This window comes from Lycorma delicatula, chromosome 1, assembly GCF_047948215.1.
Source record: "Lycorma delicatula isolate Av1 chromosome 1, ASM4794821v1, whole genome shotgun sequence".
NCBI lineage: Eukaryota > Metazoa > Arthropoda > Insecta > Hemiptera > Fulgoridae > Lycorma > Lycorma delicatula.
The window spans coordinates 210,995,515-211,018,468 of NC_134455.1; the positions used below are offsets into that span (position 1 = coordinate 210,995,515).

At 31.7% G+C, this 22,954-nt stretch overlaps 1 protein-coding gene across 2 annotated transcripts in view; it reads right to left on the reverse strand.

Annotated features, from left to right (window-relative positions):
• The window catches only part of Ncc69 (sodium chloride cotransporter 69), a 235,386-nt gene that overhangs the window by 174,737 nt on the left and 37,695 nt on the right, over positions 1–22,954 (reverse strand). The window lies entirely within an intron of this gene.

Sequence of the window (22,954 nt, forward strand, 5' to 3'; positions counted from 1 at the left end):
AGACACAATAGGCTAATTTGAATACACTTAATAAGCTCTATTTCAGCATATGAAACGACACAATTAATACCTAAAAAGCAAGACTCTAAGGAGCCAGGCAACGCCATTCAATTGCTTTTCATAATTATTTGCATGTATTCCTTTAGCGATATTAAACAACTTAAAGAAGTAATGAATATCCAGATGGGTAATCTAATCAATATATGAAATAAAGTTCATATTTTATGTATTGCGCAGAAATTCAATTAAATCTTACTGAACACAAACGTGATTATATAACAATAAATAACAAAGTTAGGAGTAATTTTTTAGGTTCATTACAGCAGCTATATCGTTCATTGTAAATTATAAAACGTAATTCATAAAATTTATAATTAAAAACAAGATATTTTTTGATAACTTCATTATAGTTAAATATTTATCTTTCACAATAACTATGATTATGTTATGAAAATTTTCGTAAATAAATGCACGGTATGACAATGATTCGTACGTCTACTCATTTTCGTAAAAAGATGATAAGCTAATACTAATGCTTTTAGCTTTAAGATTGATATAAAATAAATTAACAGGAATAAAGAAAGCAGTAATTTAAATTCAACAAAAATATAGAATCGGAGATTCTCTTAAATTCTTTTCATAATGCTATTTCACAGACTGAATTAGAATAAACGTTTAATACAGTAAAATCGATTTCATTACGTAAAACTGTTTTTACTTCATGTTGAAAAAAAACACTTTTGTAAATATAAAACAGAATACGGAGACCAACAAGTTAAATTTCACAGCCGAAATGCTTTCCCTTTTTTAACACTTTATAAGTCTATGATACTCACTTCATGATTTTATGCTTTTTTTATTGAAACTAACAACCCCAAAAAATACAAAGTAAGAAAATTAGAGGTAGTTAATGTAAAAGATTGAAAAATGTTTCAAATAATTTAATATATTATCAAAACTGTCAGCTTTCAATTCAGGTGATCTACATTCAAACCGACAAACAACTACATAATAATAATAATAATAATAAAAATTACTGCTAACTATTAACAATAATAAAAGAATCTTCGAATATAGGACAATAGTCAGTGCTGCCATCGTAAGAATATCTTTAACAAATGTATTTGTTAAAGATGTATGTGTATACTTTTAATAACGACTATAAAATAACTAATTTCCTACCTACAGTAAAAAATTAACAAGTAATAAAATAGGATATTAATTACAGACATAAATAATAATTAATTGACATCAATAAACACTTTTCGATTCCAACTGTGTAATACTGTAATTTTTACAGTACACCACGTGAACATAAAAAGTAATCCAAACCAATTTCAAGATCAATTATGAATGTATTACTTATTTGTTATCTTCTAATGTTAACTAAATGAACAGTACTGCTTTCAATTGTCCAAAAAATTTCAAATATGCTTTTTATTCTTTCACCGATTGGTAGGAAGGATATCTTTTATCGGTTTTAAGCAGAAATACTTTTAAGTAGTACTTCGGAGAATCTGGAAGAAGGCGAGCCGCTCACTAATTCTGTAAACTAACTCCGAAACCAATTCACAGTAAACTAATTCCAAAACTTAATTTTATCATTATTTCGTTAATACAGTACTGTAAACTACCATAATTTTTTTAGAGAATTACTGAGTGTTATCATTCTCTCGTTTTTGAAAGTTCGGAATTTTACTAGATTAAGTTAATTATTTCTACCTTGCAATTTTCATCCAAAAGTTCAATTTCATATTTTAGTAAAGTTAAATTCTCTTCAAACTACTTCAGTACACGTTGTGGTGTAATATTGGGTTCGTTAACCGATTCCCAATCCTAATTATTCAATTTTCTTCAAAAGTGTCTGCTCCCTCGTTAACTGTTTTTGTAAGCTAAATCTTTAGATGTCATGAAACCGGAAGAGCTTCACCGTGAGGAATAAATTACAGATAGAACCATTTCTTGAGAGACTCCAAAGACAAAACTGAGCTGAAATAACAATAATTTAAGCGATATTTTTGTTCTCATCAAACCAAAGGAACACAAAATGGCAGCCGATATTTTATATCGATTATTTTTTTCACAATCAAGATAAATATGACGGGTTTTTACAACAAAAAATGGTTTTTATATGATTATATAAAACTCATCACCCATATAATGAAAGTTGTAGCATCATTTACACCCTTACGTAACAGCAAGAGATTTCACCATTTTGATAAAGAAACTATTCTATTAAAAGTACTAACAAAGAAAAGAAGATTAGTAAGTTTTAGTTGTTCGGATATAATCAAACCTGTTCATATGATCTTTAGTATTAGGCGTATGACGTCACACCTTTCTATTTACGTTATTACTATTGTTTGCAATTAATAAAATATAAAATTATGAATAAAATTTAAAAGATAAAAGTGATCACATAAATAAAAACATAAAAGTTCCCTCCACACCACGAAATCCTTCGCTTGATCTGACAGCTATACTAAGCGATTAAATTGTTTACGATCTTTCTAGAGCAATTTAATTAAATAATTATACTTCAGGGCTATTTCTTCACAAGTATTTTTAAGTGGCTGACGTTCGCGATAATGAATTACTGTAATTAGCTTCAGTGAAAAATCTTTTTTTCTAATGGCAGAGTCAACAACTAATGAATAGAATAACTACTCTAGTGTGGTTGTTTATAATGAAAATTCAATAAAATGTAAATGTTTTGATACTAATCAGTAAATTTTACTAATAGATGGACAAATAATACGCACTTACAATAAACATTTTCAACCCCCAAAAAATTCAAAACCAACATAATATACGAAAAATAATTATTCCTGTAGTTCTAATTGTTATGTTTCGGAGAAGCTTACAATTGATTTATTTAAGTAACCCCATATATTAAATTTTTCGTTATTTTATTTCTCCAGCTATCAGTTTCTAGAATGTTTTATACATTTCATAATAACGTATAACATGGTAAAATCTTTGTGATAGGTCCTAAAAATACTCCTATGAATAAAAAATATAATTACAAAGTTTAATACAAATAATAATAACAATAATAATAGCCAATGCCTAATTTTTTGTTACATTTTTATTAGTATTTAATTTAACCTGATAAAATATTTATGAAAACTACTTATTTAATAAAAGTACAAAACATCTCTAGAGTGATAGTAATTGGAAAAAATGTTACAAATTATAAAAAAACATTTTTTTTTTTAAATAAAGTTATATGAAGAATAATAATACTCGTGTATTTGGAGAACACTATGCCCGTGGATTTCTCAACTTATACATGAAAATTTATTAAAAAAATTACTATCAGTTATGAATATTAATAAATACGTACACATATGCTAAATGTAAGTAGAATACCACGATGAGTTTGAAATTAAAATATTTTATCACAAAGAAACAGGCTGCGTAGCAATTTACTTGCGTACAATAGTACTTATGTATTTATATTTAATCGTGCGTCAATCCTGCATCAATCCTTATCTACTAAATTCATTTGACGGCAGACTCTTGAAGGGAACTCTTCTAAAGGCATTGTAAGCCTAAATTTTATAGTTTTCGTTTTCAATAACTTTTCATTAGATAAATCGGTTCTGAAGCGATGAATGTGTCCAAATACTTTGTAATCAATCTGTTTAAAGCTGTTGATCACATCCATTTTTTTTAAATCACGTTCTTTGTGTGTATCGACGAAAAGTAGATTATTATCAACATGAATAGAGACTTTATACAGTAAGTCATGAAGAAGCGAAGATGAAATTAAGAGTTTTAAATTAGCCTTTAATGAAGATTAAATAAAGGTGGCTTTCGTTTTATATGGAAAAAAGGTTTCTCTTTGTGTTTATTTTTAAGAGTAAATACAAACTTAGTTAAACAAAAGAACTTCATCCGTGACCATTAGTACCCGATAACGTGCCAAAAAAGATCTTCAAAGCAATCATTTGCACTCGTTTTGATTAACACGAAAGATTCTTTTTTTAAAGCCAAAGAAACTGAAATCACTTAGAAAATCTATGGTAGAAATACACATCGAACAACCCGTAGTACCAAAGAAAATGAAACTGATATCGGCCCTACACGTTCGTTTTAAGAAAGAATGTTTTACTAATGAAACAAAAGAAAAGTTTTATTGGCAGTCCGTTAATCAATACGTTGATCTACAGTCGAAAGATACTTCACATGAAGAATCAACTTATTTTATCCCAACATACGAGTATAGTTATCAACATCATCATTCATCAATTATCATCTGTCATCACCAATCAACATAGTTATCCCAACAGCACATCAAAACAAATCGATATATCAATCATTATACCGATTGTACGATTATACTGAATCTAGTCGGTCGTAAATCAGTCATCTTATGCTGTAGTATAAAAAAAAATATGTTAAAGTTATTAAAAGAGTATTTCTTTGAAAAGAAATCAAACTACTCATTATCAAACAAGCAGAATGTATGTTCAAAGAACCAGTTACGAGCAACACTCAAAACATGAACAAGCACAAGTTAGCCAAATTTATTCGATTTGTTCAATTATGTTACCGATTTCAAACGTTTTACTAATGGCGCTTTATAGCAAAGCTGATATGAACTTTCAGAAAATTACCGTAAAAAAAATTTATATACATGTATTACTGATAATACTATTTTCTTTCTTGTATACTGCATAGTCTACTTTTTTATTCAAAACGAATACTCGTATTATAATTCAAAACATTTTTAAATATGTAAACATTTTGAATATTTAAAAAAAAAGTTATTTTTTATGAATGACAAAACACTGCGTGTGCCAATATGAGCACATATATTCTGTCTTGTAAAATTTCATATTGTTTGTTTTTCGCCCAGCACATCTACCAAAACTTTCACACGATTAATAATCAAAAAAGAAACAAGCAATTAACATCAACATCACATATTATTTTGATATTTAAAATAATCTGGTTAATCTTTCAGGAAATATACTTGATGGTAAGAGTAATAAAATACTGAATATCAAATTTAAAAAAATAGCACCAAATCGGTTTTCTCAATAACTGTATACCATTTAATTTTTAGAAAACAACTAAGGAAAGAGTTATTAACGAAATGGTTTTTACTTAAGTTTTTTATGTTTATTGTTTTTTTTTATGTAAACGTTTCAATTAATTCTTAAGTTGTTTTTGTAGGTTTTAGATTGAGTATGTACTTGAGTCACTGAGCTAATTTACATTTTATTAATTATTAATTAATCGAAATAACTTACTCTCCCTCGGAAATGAAATAGCATTCTTTAACAAAAACAATTTTTTTACGATACCACAATATTTATTTAGGGCTGAGTTACAATATTGTTATTGTATAACAATACGAATTTTGTTATATATGAACTACAACGGTTTAAAACTTTGATAATTTCACTGAATTCTGAACTTTGTATAGTTAAGACGTGTTATCGGTAGCTCTCTTATCGGGGGTGATAATCGGTAACAAGAAATTACTTGATTTTGTTTTAAATTGTTTATTATTTATACATTCTTAAATTGCAATGTCTATTTTATTTTTACTTTTTACAAAATACTTTTACTTTTTTAACTTGGCTGAATATAATTTAAAGTCGATGATAAGACTAAAGCGCCACAGCCGGTTGCTGGAAAACCGAGACTGTGCCATGCGCACCAAAAGGAGTAGTGCATGTTTCTAAAGGAAATCCTAATCGTGAAACTCTATTCATGAAAATGAAGACCTACTGACAGGCTAAAGAATCTGTGATAAAAAAAATGTTCGATGAAAATTTTGCTAAAGGCAACAATAAAAGATGTACTGGGCGCATTCGCTTGGTAAAAAAACATACGCGATAATAACTCATTTTCATAAGACTGAAATATCGAATCCATATTAATAAGTTAAACAGCGCTGATTTTATTAAAAATGTTTATTTGGAAACCAGGAAGAAAGAGAGAAACTTATCGCGTTGCAACAAGAAATTGTCAAAATGGCGGGAAATAAATACATGATCGTTATCGTGAATCAGCTGATGGAGGGGGCCAAGTATGAGAATGAAGATGGTAACAAGAAAGCTGAATAAGATAATCAATCAGTTATGACTTTAAAGAAGTAATAACGAAAATAAATGGACAAAATAGTGCTGAATAGTGTTTTGTCACCAATAAGTTTTCTGTCAACAAGGGAGTGACAGCAGGGTACTGTGATACCAATTTTTTGCATACAATGTAAAACGTCTTAGTAATAAGTTACCATTATTTCGTTTTTGTTAAAAATCGTAATACTTTATGTCCCAGTGAAACATTTGGTGGAAGAGAAGAGTGTGAGCCTTTTGAGTGGTACTTTCCGGCATGTAAAATTATGCAAATACCAGCTGATAGGGGTTTGGATTACGAAAGGGAAAAGGGAGGCATCATGATGAATTACAAAATTAAGTCAGATGTTGGGTTATTGTTATAATTACGAGAAGTTACAGTAATATCGGTGGAATGCGATTTGAATCAAAACCATTTACTTGGTACCTTTATTTTTCCTGTTTAGCCTCTGGGAATTACCGTTCAGATATTACTTCAGAGAATGAATGAGGATGATATGTATGAGAGTAAAAGAAGTGTAGTCTTGTACAGTCTCAGTTCGACCATTCCTGAGATGTGTGGTTAATTGAAACCTAACCACCAAAAACACCGGTATCCACGATCTAGTATTCAAATCCATATAAAAATAACAGCCTTTACTAGGATTTGAACGCTGAAACTCTTGACTTCCAAATCAGCTGATTTGGAAAGACGCGTTCACCACTAGACCAACCCGGTGGGTTAAACAGGTACTTGGTACCTGAGTGGTAATTTTGTAGGGTATGCAAAGAGCATTTTATGGAATTCTATAGATGGTATTGGTTAATATGTTACATTATGTTGATAGACAATTTTAATAATAGAATAGGGGAATAGCAAACGTTCCAAGATAAAATAATTGATAGTGTTACGATAGTAAGTGCGGTTAGGTGTTCTCACGATGAAGTGGTGAACACGGGTTGGTCTAGTGGTGAACGCATCTTTGCAAATCAGCTGATTTCGAAGTCGAGAGTTCTAAGGTTTAAATCCTAGTCAAGACAGTTACTTTAATAAGGATTTGAATACCAGATCGTGGATACCGGTGTTCTTTGGTGGTTGGGTTTCAATTAACCACACATCTCAGAAATGGACGACCAGAAACTGTACAAGACTACACTTCATTTACACTGATACATATTATCCTCATTCATCCTCTGAAGTAATCCAGACGGTGGTTCCGGAGACTAAACAGAAAAAAAAAGATGAAGTGGTGAATGATAGAGGGCTTAAGTTTGTAAATATCTGAGAAACGTTTGCCCTTTGCGTGCTGAATGGTAGGACAAGCAGTGAGAGGGGTAATGAAATTATGTTTATGGAGAGTATAGAGAGCGTAAAATACGGTGGGATTCCGACAGCATATTCCAATCGCGATTAGAACTGATGAAAATTTGGATACTGCGACAGATGAGAAGGAACCTGTTGTAGTATAGCATAAAGCACAATGCACAGATAGTGTACTCAGAGAATTCTATAAATTTGTTCATCATTTTTTTAGGGTACCGTTTAATTTTTATTATATATTTGAATCCGGGCAGGTCTTAAAGACCTGCTTTAGACCTTTTAGTACTTTAAGATTTAAAGTTCGTAATTGCAAGAGAATTTCTTTTATTAATACAATAACAAAAGTATTTTCGATCACTTAATAAAAATCGAGTGGGTAAAGAAAATAAAATTAATGTCAAGCCGACTTCAGGGTAGAATATTCAACGAGTGATAATGTTTTTAATTTTTATAGTGTAGCTAATTTGAAACTGAGGAATATGTAAATTGTATTATGTTGATTTTAATGCTGTCATCGTAAGAATTGTATGGTTGTGTTATTTTTTTAATTTCGTTAAATTAAATGGGAAATTAAACAAAAATACACAACCCTCTGTATGGATTACAGATGATAGGTCAGTTACGACCGAGGGTTTCAGCACACTTATTGGATGAAATCTGGAATGCTTACCATCGTCGTTATTATTTTACTTATTTATTAATGAGAAATTGATTTCTTGGAAGGCGTGTGGATCGATGTACTGAAAACCGAAGGATTACTGTATGTAATGTTTTAACAGATGATCAAGTAATTGAGAATTTGATCGGAAAGGATTGGAAAGAATTTACGAGTATAAACTTCATTAGATGCGTTTGGGCGTATAAGTAGTAAACTTTAATACGTTATAGTAGTATTTTATGTTTTAGGACACAATAATCGTAAATTTTGGGAAAGAGCTAAACTTAAGATATGATACACGGATAAAGTATATGGTAGTAGTATTGAATGTATATGTCTAGAAGTGAAGTGTTTTCAAATGCGGTGGGAATGATTGAATATATGCATGCTTGCGCGTCTGTTGGGATCGTGCGTTACGTAATATTGTGTTTATTACTAATTACATGCTTCTTATACAAATATTAGATGGTTGATTGATGTTACCTTCATAAGATTATTGTATTAATTTTCTTTGATTTTATAATTCTTCTATTATTATTAATTTATTCTCTTTCATTATTTCCTTTTTTTTTAATTAACTAGAATATTTTTACTGTAATACTGTGAGAGCTAAGAGTTCAACCGGATGACGACTGTACGTCATGTCTATATATATTTTTTTTTAATTAAAATTTTAAAAACATTCATCTTATGTGAAAATCCTTATACCAAGATTATCTGTACCAGACTTATAGTGGCATATATAATCTAACCTTTTTCACGTCCTTTTGACTTTTTTTCTTTTTCAGCCAAACAAGTTTTTCTAATTTCAGATAAACTACTACTACCTTCTGATGAACCGATTCACCGGATTTTTAATAATTAACTGTAGGCTTACAGTTTTAAATATTACCCACACTGTTAATTGCCATACCATAAAACTTACACATCGGTAGTGCTGATTAACTACATCTCATAATTCACATTTACAAAGGTAAAATGTTCATAGAGGTAAAACCACGTCAACTTTAATATGCTGATCATAAAAATGTTGTTTACACTCTTTAAAGTTGGATTGTTTTGTGTGTATGTATAAGCAATAAACATGTTTCGTCACTGGGAATCTAAAAAAACATTAATTAGGAATTCTCATGGTGATGAATTAAGAATATTATCGATCACTGAATAATTTTTACGACTTAATCTTTGCAATGTATATAAAGCAAGGTATAATAAAAAAATCAAGACTCATTAAATACAGAATAAATCAATAAATCATCAAGAAATTACATACAAATTTGCATTTGCACAATATCACTGGCAAGGAATCCTATTATTTTTGCTTCACATTTTATTTTCAACAAGTTTAAATGTTTCCCTCTGAATATATGTATATTTAAAAATTCTATATTTTTCTTCAATGAGTGATAGTTTCGATTTAATAGTAAAAACAATTTGGTTCTTGAAACCCGAGGCCTACCACCTCTTTCTTCAAAAAAGTTTTATTTTTAGAACTAAAATTCTGCAATACTGTACCTACTGCTATTAAGCCTAACAACATTACCGTACTAACTGTACTGATAACTAATACTTAACTATATGCTAATTACTATACTGATTAACATTTATACTACGGTTGATAATAGATCAATAAGCGATTGCTTACGCTCTCTTCTGATTTTGTTTATTCTATATTTGCAATTTTAGTATCGGTCTGTGCTTATGAGCTCTTCTCAAACGCTGGTCTAATTTGTAACTTTTGAATGAATAATTAAAATCTGACTCCTTCTTGCGGTTTAGTGTTTTGGACCCTTTGCGTGTAGTAAATTCTCTTTTATTTTAAAACTGTGATTTTTATTTTTTTAATTATTTTATAGTTCGCTTGTTAATATCAATATTTGTTAATTTTATTTATTTATTTTTTTCACCTTCATTTATCCCCCCCCCCCCCCCAGAGCCGGACCCGTATCTAAGCATTAGCTATGCTCCGGGGGGGCGCCTTCGCCTCAAACTACCTCGGCAGAACACAAGGTTCCGGCCAGATAGCCGGGACTCGGTCTTGCAGTACATGCCACGCCTCTAATGGGGAACCCTCACCGGGACTACGGTCTTACATTTTCTCCTCCAGAGGTGCTGCGAAGGAGTTCTCGTCCAATTATTGATGATGGGATGCCGTAGCTTCCCATGCCTCCCAGACGGAGCTGCCCCCCACAGACACCCATCAGCATTGAGCAAGCGCCGCATCTTCATGTCGCAAGTGAAGCCTTGCATCCCCTACCCACGGGTGCATGTCCATGCAACCGACAGGAAGGACACCGCGCCTCTCGCCGGCAGTCCTTCCGTAGATGACCAGCCTCTCGGCAGATGACCACTACCGATCTGGCCCGGTACACGAATTGACTCTGTGGCCTAGCTTGCAGCAGCGAAAATAAAGGTCGTCAAATGAACGTCTCATTACCCTATATGCCACCCATCAAATACGGATACGTCTATCAGCCAATAAACAAATAATTTATCAGCAAGGATGGGCGGCACAGTCACAGTGACCACCTGCATCGCACCAAAGGCCGGTTGCATAAGACATAACCTCGATTGACACTGACCCCCGTGATTTTCCGAAACTCTTCAATATTATTTTGTCAATGTTTTTGTACAAAAAGTTATAATGCGTAAAATCTTTTTCTCATTTACTTACATACGTGACACATGAATTTTCTTACTACTACAGCTCTTATAAAAAATTTTTCATATGGAATGAAACCGTTTATGTCAGGATTATTGAAAATTGTAATAGTTCATAAATTGTTAGTTTTTATTTTCTATTTTCATTTATATTATAAGATATATAATTTTATATATTATATTAAGTAATGTAGATTATTCGTACGAATGGAACTATTTTGGTTAAGATTAATGTATTACGCTCTGAATTATTATTATTGAGATAAGATAATTGCGAAGATTAAATACCAAATAGGAAATAAATTCTAATTTTAATCTCCAAATTTAAATAAAAAATTTCTTTATTAAAACTTAAGCTACTGATATTACATTTGATTAAGAATTTGAGCAGATCAATATTATTATTATTATAACAAATAACCTGACCGTAAAAATATATGAAGTTTTAATAGTTTTATACGTCCTAATTTTCTATTTTCCGACACCCAAAATACATTATTAAATGAATAAATATTAATTTTGAATGAATTTGATATGTTTTTTGTGATTTCGGGGTGAGACACCTCAACTAATAAACCCTAATAATAAACTAAACTAAACCCTAAACTAATAAACTAAATAATAACCCATTTGTTTAACAAATGGTTTTCGAAGTCGAAGATTCTGAGGTTCAAATCTTAGTAAAACTTAGTTGCTTTTATACGGATTTGAATACTAGACAGTGGATACCGGTGTACTTTGGTGGTTGGGGTTTAATTTACCACACGTCTAAGTGATGGTCGGCTACACCTCATTTGCATGATATACATATCATCCTCGTTTCATTGGACCATGAGGGGGGGTTACTTATTGTTCACTAGTTGAACAGATTGCAACGTACATAATAGGAAAAAAAAATCACGTATATTTTTACAACTAGAATTTTTTATTTTCAAATTCTTTCCGATTATAAAAAACTATTACCGACAGATCCTAGTGCAAGAGTGCATCACATGCACTCTCTCTGTCTCTCTTTTTCTGAGTGAATAAGTTAATGAGTGAGTGAGTGAGTGAGTGAGTGTGTGTGTGTGTGTGTGTGTGTGCGCGCGCGCGCTACACCCAGTTTACTACTGAAAAATGAAACACTCGGCAGTTCAAATTTAATGTAACTTATTTACTTAGAAGGTTAAACTGCAGTTAAATCAGAAATTAGATGTTCGTATAATGAAGAAATACGACCAAGATGTAAATAACACCAGTTTATCTTATTATCCATAGATATTTTTCTATTACATTAAAATTAAATGAAACATGAAAAGTTACTTAAAAATTTAAGCCAATAGATACTGGCCAAATTTATGCTAATTAATAGTATGTATATTAACACGTTTTAATTTCGGTATTTTAATAATATGCTTATCCTGATAAAGTTAATTTTTTGGGCGTCCGTATAATTAAGCTTTTTTATTTATTATAATGATTACCCAAATAGGATTTACGCATCAAATTTTCAAATTTCAAATTTTTGATTTGGGGACTCCAACTCTGTAGAGACAATTTTGTAAACATATTTCATAAAGAAGTGATCCTTAACACAGCAAGATAAATTTAAAAAGAAAATTAAGAGTACTGATATTTTTATGAATATTGAAAAAATAAGAATAAATTTTAGGATAGTAATGAAAAAAATGGCTTCTTATTTTGGGCCAAAACTACTTAAATTTTAATTGCCCTACAGTGAAAAATGATGATGATGATGCCCTCCTCTATGAATCATGAGACCTTGCCGTTGGTGAGGGGGCTTGAGTACTCAGGGATACAGAGTAGCTGGACCGAAGGTGCAACCATGTCGGAGAGGTATCTGTTGAGAGCCAGACTAAGGAATGATTCCTGAAAGAGGGCAGCAGCTCTTTCAGTAGTTGTTAGGGGCGTGAGTCACAATGACTTAAACGGCCATATCAACATCACTCAGTCCTCTGAGTACTGCGCAGCTGAAAGCAATGGAAAACTACAGCTGCTTTTTTTCCAAGAAAATGTGGCTCTCTGCATTTTCATGTAGCAATGATGGAGGCGCCTTCCTTGGTAAAATATTCCGGAGGTAAACTAGTCCCCTGTTCGGATCTCCGGGGTCACCAGAAAACTAAAAAATAACATTCTACGAGTCGGAGCGTGGAATGTTAGAAGCTTAAAAAAGGTTGGTAGGCTAGAAAATTTAAAAAGGGAAATGGATAGGGTAAATGTGGATATAGTAGGAATTAGTGAGGTTCGGTGGGAAGAGGAAGGCGACTTTTGGTCAGGTGATTTTAGAGTAATTAACTCAGCTTCAAATAATGGGCAGGCAGGAGTAGGTTTCATAATGAACAAGAAGATAGGGAAGAGAGTAGAGAATTTCAAAACGCATAGCGATAGAATCATTGAAATAAGGATAAAATCAAAACCTAAACCGACAACGATTGTTAACGTCTATATGCCTACAAGCGCCCATGATGATGATGAGGTAGAGTGTGTATACGAAGAGATTGATGAAGCAATTAAACACGTAAAAGGAGATGAAAATTTAATAATAGTTGGAGATTGGAATGCAAGCATTGGAAAAGGCAAGGAAGGAAATATAGTGGGTGAATACGGGCTGGGCAAAAGGAATGAAAGAGGGGACCGACTTATAGAGTTTTGCACGAAGTATAATTTAGTAATTGCCAACACCCAATTTAAAAATGATAATAGAAAAATATACACTTGGAAAAAGCCAGGCGATACTGCAAGGTATCAGATAGATTATATCATGGTTAAGCAAAGATTTAGAAATCAACTCGTTGACTGCAAAACTTACCCTGGAGCAGACATTGATAGCGACCATAATTTGGTGATAATGAAATGTAGATTGGGGTTTAAAAACCTGAAGAAAAGGTGTCAGATGAATCGGTGGAAATTAGAGAAGCTTGAGGAAGAGGAGGTAAAGAAGATTTATGAGGAGGACATCACAAGAGGTCTGAGTAAAAAAGATAAGATAGAAAATGTAGAAGAAGAATGGGAGAATGTTAAAAAGGAAATTCTTAAATCAGCAGAAGCAAACTTAGGCGGAATAAAGAGAACTGGTAGAAAACCTTGGGTTTCAGACGATATATTGCAGCTGATGGATGAACGTAGAAAATATAAGAATGCTAGTGATGAAGAAAGTAAAAGGAACTATCGGAAATTAAGAAATGCTATAAACAGGAAGTGCAAACTGGCGAAAGAAGAGTGGATTAAAGAAAAGTGTTCAGAAGTGGAAAGAGAAATGAACATTGGTAAAATAGACGGAGCATACAGGAAAGTTAAGGAAAATTTTGGGGTACATAAATTAAAATCTAATAATGTGTTAAACAAAGATGGTATACCAATATATAATACGAAAGGTAAAGTTGATAGATGGGTGGAATATATTGAAGAGTTATACGGAGGAAATGAATTAGAAAATGGTGTTATAGAGGAAGAAGAGGAAGTTGAGGAGGATGAAATGGGAGAAACAATACTGAGATCTGAATTTAAGACAGCATTAAAAGATTTAAATGGCAGAAAGGCTCCTGGAATAGATGGAATACCTGTAGAATTACTGCGCAGTGAAGGTGAGGAAGCGATTGATAGATTATACAAACTGGTGTGTAATATTTATGAAAAAGGGAAATTTCCGTCAGACTTAAAAAAAAGTGTTATAGTCATGATACCAAAGAAAGCAGGGGCAGATAAATGTGAAGAATACAGAACAATTAGTTTAACTAGTCATGCATCAAAAATCTTACCTAGAATTCTATACAAAAGAATTGAGAGGAGAGTGGAAGAAGTGTTAGGAGAAGACCAATTTAGTTTCAGGAAAAGTATAGGGACAAGGGAATCAATTTTAGGCCTCAGATTAATAGTAGAAGGAAGATTAAAGAAAAACAAACCAACATACTTGGCGTTTATAGACCTAGAAAAAAGGCATTCGATAACGTAGACTGGAATAAAATGTTCAGTATTTTAAAAAAATTAGGATTCAAATACAGAGATAGAAGAACAATTGCTAACATGTACAGGAACCAAACAGCCACAGTAACAATTGAAGAACATAAGAAAGAAGCCGTAATAAGAAAGGGAGTCCGACAAGGATGTTCCCTATCTCCGTTACTTTTTAATCTTTACATGGAACTAGCAGTTAATGATGTTAAAGAACAATTTAGATTCGGAGTAACAGTACAAGGTGAAAAGATAAAGATGCTACGATTTGCTGATGATATAGTAATTTTAGCCGATAGTAAAAAGGATTTAGAAGAAACAATGAACGGCATAGATGAAGTCCTACGCAAGAACTATCGCATGAAAATAAACAAGAAAAAACAAAAGTAATGAAATGTAGTAGAAATATCAAAGATGGACCACTGAATGTGAAATTAGGAGGAGAAAAGATTATGGAGGTAGAAGAATTTTGTTATTTGGGAAGTAAAATTACTAAAGATGGACGAAACAGGAGCGATATAAAATGCCGAATAGCACAAGCTAAACGAGCCTTCAGTAAGAAATATAATTTGTTTACATCAAAAATTAATTTAAACGTCAGGAAAAGATTTTTGAAAGTGTATGTTTGGAGTGTCGCTTTATATGGTAGTGAAACTTGGACAATCAGAGTATCTGAGAAGAAAAGATTAGAAGCTTTTGAAATGTGGTGCTATAGGAGAATGTTAAAAATCAGATGGGTGGATAAAGTGACAAACGAAGAGGTATTGCGGAAAATAGATGAAGAAAGAAGCATTTGGAAAAATATAGTTAAAAGAAGAGACAGACTTATAGGCCACATACTAAGGCATCCTGGAATAGTCGCTTAATATTGACAGGTAGAAGGAAAAAATTGTGTAGGCAGGCCACGTTTGGAATATGTAAAACAAATTGTTAGGGATGTAGGATGTAGAGGGTATACTAAAATGAAACGACTAGCACTAGATAGGGAATCTTGAAGAGCTGCATCAAACCAGTCAAATGACTGAAGACAAAAAAAAAAAAAAAAACAGTGAAAAAGAGAAATAAAAAAATTATTAAAAAATTAAAAAAGTTAGACCCAAAAAAAACAAAAACAGAATATTTTTTAGTGCTAGGAAATATTTTTTTTTAAATTTCTAAAAATATTCATATGTAGGTTAAGCTTAACAAATTTTCTCTAAATCTAACTCCCTCTCCAATAAAGGCTAAAACAAGAACGTAGCAATTATCATAAAAAACTTTCTTGAGGCGGGGTTTATAATTTTGGAAAATTGTAGACATTTTTTGAATGCCCTATATATGATGCATAAAATACCAAAAAATAATATTTTTTTTTTTAAAACTGGATATAGAGATAATATATGGATATATATTTTTTTTAAACTAGAGCAGAACACATAAATTTCAATTTTAAGAGGCGGGTTTTTTTTTCATTTTTTTGGATTAAAATTTTGAATTTTTCTGGATATGCAATGTAGGTAACAAATTTTCCAAAGTAAAGATTTTTTTAAAGTGCGTTTGAATAAAATCGAAATTAGTTTTTTTCCTATAACCCCCCTTTTGAAAAAATATGATCAATGTCCCAAATATTGGGACCAAATATTTGAGACAAATTTGAAAAAAGTAGGTTACGTCGAAGCCACAACCAGTGCGACACTCATACAGATATAAGTACGCACATACATACATTTTTTTTTTTGTCTAAACTAGAAGGACCCTAAAACGTAAAAATTTGCTAACAAAACTCGATACCTCATTTATAACACAATTACCATACTTTCCCCTTTAATATAGCTATTTTAGCTGTATTCGCCGGGAAAGTAAAAATTAAATATGTTAAAATTAACTATTTCCTTGTGTGTAGACTTCCTTGTCGTAGAATGTCTTGCCTCATAAGGTTATACTAATTTACTAACTTGTACCACCATCGGTATTTTGTTTTAGATATTAAATGCCTTTGAATGAATTTACTACGATTAATTTACTAGATATAAGAACAGCGATTATAGAAGAAATAATTGAATCTTTTAATATACTGTAACAAGACCGGTATCGCGGACCTGAGTAATGGATTCTTGCTAATTAAGAAGAAAGCAGTAGAAAATATAATAATGGGAAGAATCCAGAAAGGGGCTAAAAAGAACTCTTTTAGTAAAGGTAACAGGTCCGTTTAACAATCATCTTTTGTAATACTCCCCACTGACGCATCTAAATGGATGTTGTTCCGTGAGAAGAGTTACCGAACCCAGGTTAGGAACGCATGGCAATGAAAGGGCTCGGTCGATCGTTCTCACGCTTCGAGTTGCGTCCGGTCCGGCAGGTAAAGAGAATAGGATTATAAATACTCCCGGGAAGACCAGCTGAAATCAGTCTTAAGTGAGACGTTGTGATGTCAGTTTGCGAGATGAGAGTCTGCGGGATGTGGGTTCTGCGAGAGTACTACGATAGAGTTATTATGTGAGTTCGACGCGATTAAGGTGACGTCACAAGTAATTCCAGTACACGAAAATAAGATACGGTTCGAGAATTACTGTAAGACTATAAGTGAAAAAGACAATGTACTAAATTTCATTCATAAATTGTTAGGGTAGTTTTATTTGTGAACAGCAAAAGTATTTTCAGTGAAAGAACTTTATACTTGTCTTATCTATTGTACTATTGTTGTTAATACAAGACTAGTGGTTAAAAGTGTTAAGACTAGCGGTCATGGTAATATCTTTTATCAATGGGACTGAAACCTCATTTCCATTATTTATCTACCTGCGAATAAATCCTGACGATTATTTTAAATTCAACGACGTTACTACTGTTGTTATACGTGAAATTAAAATTAAACCTCTTAATTAAAAAGTTGATTTCTTTTCTCGAGAACGATTTACTTTTGTTTCTGTTTCAACGAAATTTAGAATCCCATTTCTTACATCTCATAATATTTCAGACGTTTATTTAAATTTAAGAAATAATATAAAAGTAGTTCACAAAACAAATATTAAGTTATACTACAACTATTTTCCTGCTAGTCAAGCTATTTTCCTCCTAGTCTAGCATTTTTCTTCAGCGTATTCATTTAAAAATAATTCAAGCAGTGAATAAAAAATATATCTTCTACGATGAAAATACATATGTTCTGTGGTATTTGCGTGTAGTGGAAATAAGGGAAAAATATTACCTTACCCTCTCGGTTTAAGAAATATGCATATATTAATAAAATTAAATTAAAAACTGTTTCCATGACTTCGGTATTAACACGCTTACGAAATACATCGGCAGTTACAAAAATGAATAAATGAAACCTTAAAGCCAATTTTTATGCTCAGCAGGGATCGAATTTTGTATTAAAATATTGCTACAGAAGAAAAAGTATTTCTTTAATTAAGATGAACGGTTGTTTGTATTTTCGGCTCATACATTGTAATATTTATGCTGTTAATTACAGTCATCGATCAATGATTTGTTGGTAAAACAGCTGTGCATGAGTTATCAGCTCAAAGACGGGTTTTAACCTATTACAACTACTACGTGTTTATTGAGCCTAAGAAAAACTAGCAAGATATGTTATTTCAAAAGTTATGTGGTAATGTCCGGCTCCTTTGTCTTAGGATAATTAGGCAGTATTAGTGCCGTTTCTACGATCAATACTGATCTAGTTAAATTGCTGTTTTTCTACGAATCGATATATTTGATGTGTTTATTTTAAGACATATAAAGGTAATCTACATTACCTATAATGACGTAACTATATTTTATTTTATTTTTTTATATCCTTGATCCTTTACAAATTTTTTAATGTGAAGACAAGTGTGCTCAATTGTGATGAAAGTCCCTACCACAACAGAAAAATTGTTTACTTAAAATCAACTTCTTTGTTTGACCCAGTATCACAGATCTAATTCTACTATTACTTTTTATATAATTTCTATCTCAGCACATCACTCAATTACACACACTATTTGTACATTTCTAACGATTCAATTTAGGCATAGGCTATACATAAACAATTCAACAGTTTATTAACTGTTGAGTTAAAATGTGCCTGCAATCTAGTCGAAAAAGCTAGCTCAAATGCGTTTAACTGTTGTGCGACTGACGGACAAGTATTCGTGCTACTTCTGATACCATTTTCAGTATCTTAACAACAGGCAAACTGAATGTGCGCGCTATGATTTAACTTTTTAATTATTAATTTAAATAAAGTAAGTATGAAATTTACTGTCTCCTTACACCCAAGATCATCTTCTAAGCAAGTTAAGACGGCTAATTACACAAAAGCACCGTTAAAAAAACTTCTTCATACTGATGGCAGTAAATTTTTAAATACTTTTAAATATTTAATGAAAATTCTAACCAAACAGATTTTGATAGCTGACTAATGGTTTCCACGATTAACGTATCAGTATAATTTATAAAGAGCTAAATTTCTAAATATGTTTCCGTCGTTTCACTAAAGGCCAGCTCACAACCGCTGCAGAATCTCCTAAGATCATCTAGATCACAAAACGTTCTCCGGAAGCTATGATACTGAAAATTATGTTTTCTTAATCTGAAATCGGCGTAGACTGTTTTCAGACGATACACCGTGCAGTTCAGAGTCAGCAAAGACCTAAAACATATACAGTAGTCCACATTTTTTAAGTATAAAAATCTAATAGTTTACTCGTTAGATGATCGAAAGATTCGAGGTGCTTGTACTCGCTGTGTTTGTTACATGATTCAGAAAAGGAAATGGGTTCACCCGCTAAATATTTGAAGGCCCGTAACTACTGGTTTCGTCCTATTATTTAACGTTACCGAACTGCCAAACACAAAAATTAACAATTATTGCACTACATGAACAATTGTTAAAAGAAACATACGACAAAATACCAATACGAGCTAGAGATAGTACATGTACTTCAACGACTGAAATGTTACCTGTTAGTTCAACAAGTAATACGGAATTCTTTAGGCTTCCGATTTCTTGCAAAATCCTTCCAACTACATTTATAAAAGAAATACCACACCAAATAATACTGTGATAGATAATGTTTATGTACACGAGAGCCAGTAAAACACAATTATTTGTTGGTGTCACAAGCCATATAACAATAGGCTTGTAACTTGCTTTGCTGAATAAAATGTTTTATATAGATAATATTTAAGAAACTATTAGCGTGAAATAAAAAGAGAATCTTTTCAAATAATAGTGATTTTTTTTTAAATTATGTCTGAAGAAAACTTAATATATTACTTTCAATTGCTAAACCAAAATATGCACACATCACGGCAATAAATAATTAAAACAGAATTATTTTTAGCAAATTAGCTGAAATAAGTACGTTAATATAGGACTCAGCCTATTGTTAATACGCCGTACCGTTTAAAGACCGCCTATAAGCAAGAATAAGTTGAAGTGCCTAAGTTAGCGTGCCTAGTTCACAGAAGACTAACTCGTGTAGCACTGCAGCCGCATTATCAATCGTACTTGATTAATTTGAACTCCATTATGTTATCCTAATCGACAATTACAATCACACCGAAAAGCTCTGTTCTGAAAGCAGCCGCAGTAGTTGTAAAAAATTAGTTAATTTGTGGACAACTTAAATGACACAGATTTCTTTTAATACAGGCAGCTCTTAAGAAGAAATAATCAATGAACTAATGCCCGTTAAAATTTAATTTGATTAGAATTACAATTTACGGCGCACGAAATAAAGACAACGGAAAACTAGAGGTCAGTAACCTACAGTTACCATGCAGTCATGAGTGTATTTTTAAAGGGCATTGCCACACACACGAATCTAATAGAAATATATTTAATTAAAGAAACAGGAAACAAAAATATTTCCTTCCTAATTACAATGTTATGCAAACTTCTCTGATGCACGATTTCAAATTCCCATGTTGCTAGTTGCGGCATCACAATTAAGATTTTAAAACGCAGCTCTATTTAAGGCCTGTATGACCAGTACTTTATTTTTAATGTATATATCAATGCTAAATATTTATCGACTTTGTAAAAATAAATATCGATAAGTAACAACAAAAAGTACACTGATCCAGTAGTTTGTAAGACAAATATATTTTTTTATATTATAGCATTTATAACGAAAGTAAAACCAATATAAAGAATTGTTCCTACCCATTCAGTTATTCTAGCGAGCTTCAGATTTTGAAGTAAGCTTACAGGAAATTTACAAAATTACAGATAAAGGATATCCTGTTTCCCCCCCCCACTCTTTAAAGTTAGTACTAAAGTTCTATGACTTAAAAGATTCTATTTAAAAAATATATATTAAACATATTTTTAAAAAAGCGTATTTAGGATATTTAACTTGTGGTTTAAGTATCTTAAAAAACTAGATTTCAGTATCATTCAATAAAAATCGAGCATTTTTTTCAATTGAATCAAGGGTTTTAAGAACACTATTTCTGTACATATATAATTTCATAATTTCCAGTAACCAAACGAAAAAAAATGTTGCAATAAATAAAGACTTTCGGTTAGAAAAATAGAATACTGATACAGTTACGGAAAAACAAGCTGGCATAACACCAAGACATGAAAACCTGCTGAATCACATAACGTTGTGTTCAGTACTTAATTAATTTAACTGAAATGTAGAAAATTAAATTCAGTATTTTCGTTACACAATTGGGGGATTTTTTGGGGGGGGCAGAAATTCCTCCCACGGATAGAGTTTAATAATTTTATAATGTTTTTCCTACTTTTTCCGCCATAACTATCGCGTTAAGGTATAACCATTTTTGTGTTCTGAGGCTTTCTTCAATGATTAAGAAAAACCCTGTAAACTCTGACTGTTCTGACTATATATTGCTTTATCTTTCCTTTTTTACCCAATCACATTAACAAGGGGTGCAATAATATTTTCTCTACGTACACCCCTTCAGCAAAAATAATTTTTTTTTAGTTGGCTGGGATCCAAAAGAGAGATGAGGTAGATATTTTTTAATAATTCCGTGAATTTCAAGACAAGTTTGAAAAAAAGGTCTCTTGTTATTTTAAGCACAATAATGCCTTCTTCGGCGAGTCAAAAAAATATGTCTGCGAGGAATGTACCACAGTGAAGGCTAGCACTAAGTTTTGAATTTTCTGACATTTCAGGTGACGGGTAACAAGACAATATTATAATTTTTTTGTCCATCTTTATTTATTATAATTTGTATCTATTATTTCCTATCATACAGGGCCATTTTTTTAAAGAATCGATACCTCTTCCCGAAAGACGGAGCGGAGTAGTCATGCGGTTTAATTTAATTTCTTTTTTTATTTTCCATCACACCGGACAAATAAGTTTCATAAATGCTGATATTCAATTCAAATATTATTAAATATAGAGTATTAATTGCTTTATTTATTATGTAAAGGTTATGGAGGCTAGACGGCCCAATAGTACCGGTCAGACTATGCTTGTGACCATAACTGTGTATTGTTATCCTTACTTTTAACTCAGCGGGGTAAGTAGTAATACCAAGCTATAATAAAGTAATAATCGTAAAATACTATAAGATAATACAAAAAATATGATAGAACTCGTAAAATACGAATAATATTGCGAAAATGCGAGTATTCCGCCATATATTTTTAATACATTATTCTATGTTACTTACTTAGAGAAAATATGGTTTTATGCCGACAACGAGAGGACGCAACTGACGGTTCCGAAAATGATAGAATCAGTTCAAAAAATAATCTTTTGCGATCTTTCGCTCGTTTTAAAATCACTTTCTACATGTCAAAAAAAGGTTTGCGAGGCTGAGTTCTCAGGGAAGCCGTAAACTAAATTTTCTACCTTTTAACCGCATTAAAATATGAGAATCTAAGCAGCACCCTTGGGGTTAAGAGCAGAATCAATTAAAATTTCCTACACGATTCAACTAGAGAACAATAAAACAGGATATTATAATTACTCCGCTAGGTTCTTTCGCTTAAAAACTGATATTAAATGTTTGTTCTAGAGAATTACATAAATCTGACTAGCAATTTCAATAACTATTCTTACATCCGAAAAACACAAAGAGATAGATAATAAATACCGTACTCTAATTTTATTTTGAATTTTCGGGCTCACGGGACTAAAAACATCGAGAAAAGTGCAAAAAATCCAATTACCCAAACTAATGACCCGTTAAAACACTCGGTAAAAATGTTTCCATTAAAAAGTAGATTAATTTTCAAGAAACGCAAACAGTGAGAAATAAAACTTAGAAGCCTTGATAGTCTTAACAGTCTTGATAAAACTTGGAAAACAAAACAACTATTGAGCATGAGCT